The following is an 8,970-nucleotide window of genomic DNA, read 5'->3' on the forward strand; positions in this document are numbered from 1 at the left end:
CAGACACAAATTCCTTTTCCCTATAAATTCATTTGTTACACTTGTGTCTTACATAATAGTTAAATTGTCAGTGATGATTTAAACCTCTACTCTTTGGAGTTTTTAGGTATTCTCACTCACTCACCCTTTCTCATCTTCATACGCACATCTTTTTCGGAGTCCCATTCACGAAGCAATAAAGACAAAGTAACAAAGTAACCAATTCGGTATTTTTGCATCTACAACAGACTCATTCATGCTCATCTGAACAAACTGACGTTCATTTTACTCGATTCATATGGAAAAATGGTCCGTTGTGGACTTAGTTACATACAGGCATCTTGAAACAACGATTTTTAAAACGATATTTGAGAGAGAAATGTGGTTATTTTTCGATTGAATTAATAGTAGGAAAAAATAAATCGTATTTGGACCTAGAACAATAAGGTATTTACTTACAAGACCTAGTGAAGCATCAAGTAAGGTGTTCTGCTCAGCCATAACCACCAAATATTATTGGATACCGTTGTGTATTCTGTGGTAATTTCCATTCACGACTAAGATGCCTTATAGGAATATTAAATTGACCGCAGTACTTGTAAATTTTTAAAAAAAAACTGATATTTTATCAACTCTGGAAGAATGAAAATAAAAGTTTACTTCAGCGATATTATAATACAATGCTTAAAGAGCGTAGGCATTTTGTCCAATGCTCGAAAGATTCTGTCAGTAAATTTTGTTTCGACGAGGCACAATCCAAAAGTGTGAAATTTAGATTAAGTGAACAACTTTAACTGAGAGCTGTGTAGCAAATCACTTCTAAGATTCTTAACCAAGATTCGAAACCTAGCCTGGATTTTTCTACAAGTTCCTTTCTATTGTTCGTGGAATTAGTACTAGGAAATTTATGAGAGTCAACAGTTAACCTGTGAGCTTTTGATTCAAACTTAGGTCAAGGCAGACAACGGACAAAAATTCCTTTGTTTAACCTGACCTAATTTAGCATTGAAAAAATATAAATACGGAACCTAAATTTAGTTAGTTCTTCCTTTTGTTTGGTGCCAGCAGAAGAAGCACCTCATACAAGGTACCACACAACTTTCACCCTCTCTATTTATCTAAATTCTTTTAATCTTTCTCTCTCCTGCTTTCAGCCATTCTCCTAGCAGTCGAAAAAGATGAGCTTAACTACCTACAGAATGGATAACAAAATGGCAAATAACCTGTGTACAACAAATCGAAGTTATATCTTACTTCTTAACGATCATATAAAGGCCATATCAATTAATAATCTTTCTACCTTTCATTTACCTGCTACAGTGGAAACTGCATCGCAGTCTCAGATAACCAGATGTTTTTCTTTTCCGGCTCTCGACGTTGTTTCGTGATAACAAAGTCGCTATTTTTGGTACTGAGGTGTGTTGTGTCATTGTCAAGGTTGATGTTGTTACTGTATTAACCATAAATATATGATTATAACATATATGTTTATAAATACGACAGGCTTTCACACAGTTTTGCTCACAAGGCATTGGTCAGCCTGGGGTTATAGCAGAAGACACTTGTCCGAGATGCTGCGCGGTGGGACTGAACCCAAAACCAAATGGTTGCAAAGCAACCTTCTTAACCACTCTGATATAATCACTATTATTGCAGATATCGATCCTAAGTCTGGAACATTGCCTGCTCTTAGCAGTATTGGCTGAAAAAAAAAAAAAAAAAAAAGAAAAGAAATAGTAACAAAGTCCATTTTATATCTTTGGAGTTCATTTCAGCCGCTGTTGGAATCTCTGTTTGATTCTTCTGAGATTTGTGACAGATTCTCTGGGTGGTGCAGGAAATTGTGAAATGGCGATCTCCTTATAATGATTTTTGATTGCCCAGAAAAGCATACAACGGAGCTTAAAAACATGCGAATATATTCTTGGCAGTGTCTTCTGTTGTATTTGTAGTAATATAAGATTAATCACATAATCGTTTATTTGTACATATATATTTTTTTGAAAATAGGAAACGTGCTTTCTATCATTTATACTTCATATTTCATCTTATGAAGAGTTTCGTTAGTTAGAGAACAACCAATGGAAAAATAATAAACACGTACTCAGCGTGCTTCAGGACAGAATTTGTTATATTCCTTTCTGCGCAATGGCCCAGTGGTTAGGGCAGTGGACTCGCGGTCGTAGGATCGTGGTTTTGATTCCCAGACCGGGCATTAGGAGTGTTTATTGAGTGAAAACACCTAAAGTTTCATGATGCTCAGGCAGTCGACCTTGACTGAATTTGAGCTCAGAACATAAAAATGGGTGAAGTGCCGCTAAGCATTCTCCCCGGTGTACAGGGTTTGTAATATTAAAAGTTATGTTAAAGCAGTGAGCTGGCAGAATTGTTAGCACACTGGGCAAACTGCTTAGCAGCATTTCGCCCTTCATGATGTTCGGAGTTCAAATTGCACCGAGGTCGACTTTGCCTTTCATCATTCCGGAGTCGATAGAATAAGTACCAGTTGAGTACTGGGGTCGATATAATCGACTTAGCCACCCCTCGGAATTACTAGCCTTGTGCCAAATTTTGAAATCAGTATTAAGTATTAAATAGTGTGTGTGTGTGTGTGTAAATGCATGCATGTATATATGTGATGTACGTGTACACACACACACATATTTATACCAACAACTTCTTTTTTTCGCTTGACCGCTGACATGTTTTGTCACATTTTTCCTGGGCTCTCACTTTCTCCTTTACCCTTAACACTGAGCTCGTTTTCTTTCCCCACCTTTCATTGTAACTTTCACTCTATCTTTTCACCTCTCTACTTTCCTCTTCCAGTCCTATAACACCTCATTTTCTATTGCATCCCTTATACATACATCTTGTCCTATTGCTGTCTCGGAGTCATAAAACCTTTATTTTGTTTGTATATATTCGTACCCACTACCTGTTCAGTTAGTGATGATCCAAAATCCTTCCACTGCTGAAACAACAACATCATTTCTTCAATGATAGAAGGGTACTGTGGCTATTTTTCTTTAGACGTCTTCAGATAAGCGATCACCAAATTTCTTGGTGTGCAGCACTGGACCTATTCGAAATGATAAGTAAATCGCAGGTCGTTTGAAATAGGGCGATCCTATCTCTAGCGATGGTCGATAGCACAAACCTATGTTGACACTCTAGTGAGTCAGAGTACATCTATTATTTGTTGTATCTGATGAATTATCGAGGACAGAAATGACCATAGGTCAGCGAGTAATGCAATCAATAACTATCAATATGCATGAATAACAAATTCAAGGCAAGTAGCGAGCCAACAATAAGGACATGTGCACGTCTAAATCTGTCATCATGACCGACCATAACTTTTAACTTCCTAATATATATATATGTATATATATATATATATATATATATATATATATATATATATATATATATATATATATATATACATATATATATATATATATATATATATATATATATAAATCAAAGTGTACAGTAATATATATCCATTACCAGCCGGTTTCGTACTAGGGGTTCAACGAGATGTTAAATAACAGTCCGATTATGTAACCCTGCGCTCTTCAGTGATGGTAGGTATGGAATGATATACATACACACACACACACACACACACACACACACACAGACACACACACATATGAGATATTAGTGAGAGAAACACTAGCAGAACCGAATAGCAATCTTTACATCCTTCATAACCATAGACATATTGTACGAACGCTGCAATACTGCGGTATTCGTCTTGAATGACCACCTCGTATTTTGGCAGCGTAACACTACACACACATAGACACATGTATATATTTATATATATATATATATATATATATATATATATATATATATATATATATATATATATCACGTGCGCGTGTGTGTGTGTCTATTTTCATTTTAAGAGAATTCATATGTTAGTCTGATCGGAAATTGAATAATAGATGACAACTTAACCATTTTCAGTGGCAAGAGCTAAAATAGCAGAGTCATCATCCATTATTCAAATTCCGATTGAATAGGTATGAATATATTTGTACGAAACCTATGGTACCAGACTATTGAATTCTATGTGAATAAATTATTTATCCAGTCATGCTGTGCTGAAAGTTCGTTCTTCCAGTTCGTCACTAACATACAGAAATGCTAATTTCTCAGTTTAGCAACTGCGACATAATTCAACAATATAATTCAACAGGTGTGTGTGTGTGTGTAGTGAAGAAGCTTGCTTCCCAAGTATGAGGTTCAGTTTCGAATCCCTGCTGCATTACTGCCCGATAATGTACCAAGGAGTATTGGTGGTTGTACAAATTCTTTGATTATGGAAGAAGTTTTCAAGTGAGGATGGAAATGTTTACCAAACCATAGAATTCGGTTGGAATACTGTTATTTTGATCTTAATACAACACCTTGGGCGGCAAGTGTCTTCTACTATAGCCTTGGGCCGACCAAAGCCTTGTGAGTGGATTTGACAAATAGAAACAGAAAGCGGCCCATCGTGTGTATATATATATATATATATATATATGAAATATAAATAATATATATATATATATATGAAATATAAATAATATATATATATATATATATATATATATATATGCATATATACATACGTATATGTACATACATCTATACGTATATATATATATATATATATGCATATGTGGGCACAGGATGTCATGAAACGTGTACAACAAAAAAATACGAAGCACGAGTACATGGAACAAGAACTATTCTTTCAAACAACGAAAGACACAAATGGGAAACAAAACAAAGAACATAAAGAATGACCCTTCATCAGTTGTTGACAGTTTTTCTAGTCTCACATTTCGAGCATTTAACAACAATATACACTTTCGATAAAACAGTTGCTCCAGCAAAGCAAATTAAATAAAATTTGGGATTTTGTGGAGGGTCAAAATTGGTGTCTTTCATTGTTCGAAAGCATAGTTCATGTTCCATGTACTCATGCTTCATATTTTTTTATTGTACACATTTCGTGATGTCCTGTGCCCATATATGCATATATATATATATGTTTATACATGTAAGTATGTACATATACGTATGTATATATGCATATATATATATTTTATTTTATATTATTATATGATTGAACGCCATGCATTCTCTTCCAAGTAAGTTTTATCTTTATAATTCTGATGTGCACTCTATACAATCTTTTTACTCTTTCGTGTTTCTCTCTTTCTCTTCTTATTCTTTTGCCTCCTCTTCTCCCACTATTCTGTCCTATTACTCTGTCCTATTACTCTGTCACTCACTCTCTCTCTCTCTCTCTCTTGCTCCTCCCCCTTGCTCACGTGGCTCCTACACGACCATCGGCCATCTTTCTTTCTTCTCCTAACGGTAGGGGAGCAGGGGCCGAAACCGGATGTGGTTCCTCCTGATGATGTCCTTAGCCACTGGATCCTATAAAAGAGCTGTAGACATAGCAATCCATGAAACGTGGTTGGAATTCTTCATTGTAAGGCGGCAAGCTGGTAGAATTGTTAGCACACTGGGCAGAATGCTTAATGGCATTTCGTCAGTCTTTACGTTCTGAGTTCAGTTTCCGCTAAGGCTGACTTTGCCTTTCATCCTTTCGGGGTTGATAAAATGAGTACCATTTGAGCACCAGAACCATGAAATAGAAGAGTACCATGGCCTTTTTTCTTTAGACGCCTCTATATTTTAGCCCCACCAAAGTGATCGCTTAATTTGCTTGGTGTGCAGCACTAGACCTACCCCAAATGATAAGTAAATCTCAGGTTAATTGAAATAGGGAGATCCTATCTCTAGTGATGGTCGATTGCACATACCTATGTTGACGAGCTAGTGAGTCAGAATATGTCTATTATTTATTGTATGCAATGAATTATCGAGGACGGAAATGGCCATTGGTCAGCGAGTAATGCGATCAATAGCCACCAATATGCATGAATAACAAATTCAAAGCAAATAGCGAGCCAGCAATAAGGACATATACACGTCTAAATCTGTCATCATGATTGGTAAATACACCTAGAGTTATATACGTGGAGTTGTATACTTATGCATTTTAACACGCTAACATTATGTTTAGTATCGGCTGCCTTTCGTTGATGATCAAATAAAATTGGTTTCTGTCAAGTTGAGAATCCGAATTTCCAAGAGTGTGATAGTTCACTGAAGATGTTAGAAAATGTACTTGTCTCTAAAAGGGAGGTATTTAAAGACGAAATTTTCACGTGGAATTATCCCTGAATGTTTCCCGTCTATTACTGATTATGCTGACCTCTATTATGTTATGGTTATGTCAGCATAAGTAGACATTGATTTTAGTAATAGTTTAAGACGCTGTTCTAAAGTAAATGCCGTCTGAGAAACAGTGTGCCAGCCACAACGTCGTCAGTCTCACTCTTCATGTACATGTATTGGAGACAAAATCAAGATGGCAGGTTTTTATAGGTGAATGTTGGTTAGCTCTATAGGGAATAATATATTAAAATATCAGTCAGTCAGGAGTAAATAGTAAATATTGTTCATTTTCTGCTTCACATTACCATTTAAAAAAAATAAAACTATAATAGGCTTATATTTCCTATACAGGAATAAAACCCACAACATCTCGAATTGTCTTATTCTCAGCTAAATTACCTAAAAGCACCTACTACACTCTCAGAGTGGTTGGCGTTAGAAAGGGCATCCAGCTGTAAGAACTCTGTAGGATATGGGTAGTTCCCATGAGCACTATGTTTTGAATTTCTGCCATTTGGGGGTTTCCTGGTATCTGAGCTAGGCAGCAATCAGCCCCTTTTGCTATCATTCCTAGGGCACCTATGACAACAAGTAGTGTTTTAGTTTTCAGGTTCCACATGTTTGTGTGTCTGTATTTGTCCCCATCATCGCTTGACAACCGATGCTGGTGTGTTTACGTCCCCGTCACTTAGCGGTTCGGCAAGAGAGATCGATAGAATAAGTACTAGGCTTCCAAAGAATAAGTCCTGGGGTCGGTTGGATTCGACTAAAGGCGGTGCTCCAGCATGGTCGCAGTCAAATGACTGAAACAAGTAAAAGAGTAAAAGAGCATAATTCCTTCCACTCAGCTCACTGATGTTAATGAGGTTGTCTACAATTGTAAAAAGGTCAGCATTTTCTTAGAGACGATTTCGAAAAGAAACCTTCCATTTCAAAGAAAAACATTCTTTCAATATCATTTAGTCGAGTATTACTGAACATTATTTTACTTTCATTTTATTATGCCGATCTCTACCGACCTCAGTAATTTCGCTTTCTGAATCATAAAACGAAACATACATCACCCAACAGGCAATAACATTTTATCTTTTTGTATTATCTCTACATTTGATACCAAGCCTTTTGCATGTTAAACTTCTTCACTTTTTAGATCATGAAACGAAACATTGCCCAGCAGGGGATAACGTTATATATTTTTGTATTATGCTCACATATGAAACCCAGCCTTTTTTTGCGTTTTAAAATTTTCCTTCATTTTCTAGATCATAAAACGAAACATTACCCAACAGGCGATAACATTTTATATTTTTGTATTATGTCTACATTATGACATCCAACCAGTTTTCTATTAAACCTTTCCAAATCAACATTTAAACAACGCAGATTATGTCACTGTACTTTCCTCTTTTGAAGTAATATTTTTCATTCCACGAATCCTTCTCATTGCATCGTATATGCTTTTTCAGTTCAAGTGCCTTCTTTATCCAGTGGAAATGTTTTTTCATGTCCACCAACAATCTCAAAGACAATCCATAAGGGTTGTTGGAGTTGAAATAAATAAATAATGAAATAATTTTTAAAATAATAAGATCAAGAGTTATAAAATAGGGAAATAATATTAACGAACCATATTTCCCTAATGTTTGATATTGGTTCGCAAATACTTGAAGAAGAGTCGTCGCTCAGTCGATTAAGAATAGCAACTGAATTTCTCTTAAAAATCAAGTCACTTTTTTTTCCCTTCTTAAGTATTTATATCAAAAACGGAAACTAATACATTAGAGGCATAATGACTATGTTGGACTGTAACACTTTGCTTCCAGGTTTTCAGTGGTAAAAATAAAGTGGAGAACAACATCCTACATGTCAGCATTGAGCTCCTCAAGAGGCACTCGCTTCCTGATGATCTTCCATACAATCCCAAAACAGCAGGACTAACACACCACAAAAAAAGACATGGATGTGAAAAGAGACTGATAGAATAAGTACTAGGCTTACAAAGAGTAAGTCCTGGGGTCGATTTTCTCGACTAAAGGCGGTGCTCCAGCATGGCCGCAGTCAAATGACTGAAACAAGTAAAAGAGTAAAGAGTATATAACATGCTTCTCACAGTTTCGTTTTACCAGATTCACGCACAAGGCATTGGTGAACCTGACGCTATTGTTGAAGACACTTAGGGCGGCGAGCTGGCCGAATCGTTAGCACCCCAGGCGAAATGCTCAGCAGTATTTCGTCTGCTGTTATGTTCTGAGTTCAAATTCAGCCAAAGTCAACTTTGCCTTTCGTCTTTTCGGGTCGATCAAATAAGTACCAGTTATGCACTGGGATCAATGTAATTGACTTAATCCCTTTGTCTGTTCTTGTTTGTCCCCTCTGTGGGCAATAAAGAAATATATCGTTGAAGACACTTGCTTGTGTTGCTATGCAGTAGGACTTGAACCGGAAATTACGTGGTCGCAAAGTGAGCTTCTGAGCCATACAGCCATACCCACACAATTTTATTTCATGGAACTGCAACACTAGGCGAAAACCACTTTTACTAAGGTGTAAAAAAAAAAAAATTAAAGAAGGTTACTTCTGCTCCTTGTTCGCTGAAATAGGAATAAAACATTTATATTTATGGAAAAAAAAAAAAGATTTAATCTTATAAAATAGTTAAATAATACTATCAAAATATATTTTCACTGTTTGATATTTTTAAAAGCCAAACTAGTTGGATAAAATGTATTATGG

The sequence above is a fragment of the Octopus bimaculoides genome, chromosome 7, assembly GCF_046866305.1.
Source record: "Octopus bimaculoides isolate indiv1 chromosome 7, ASM4686630v1, whole genome shotgun sequence".
NCBI classification, from domain to species: domain Eukaryota; kingdom Metazoa; phylum Mollusca; class Cephalopoda; order Octopoda; family Octopodidae; genus Octopus; species Octopus bimaculoides.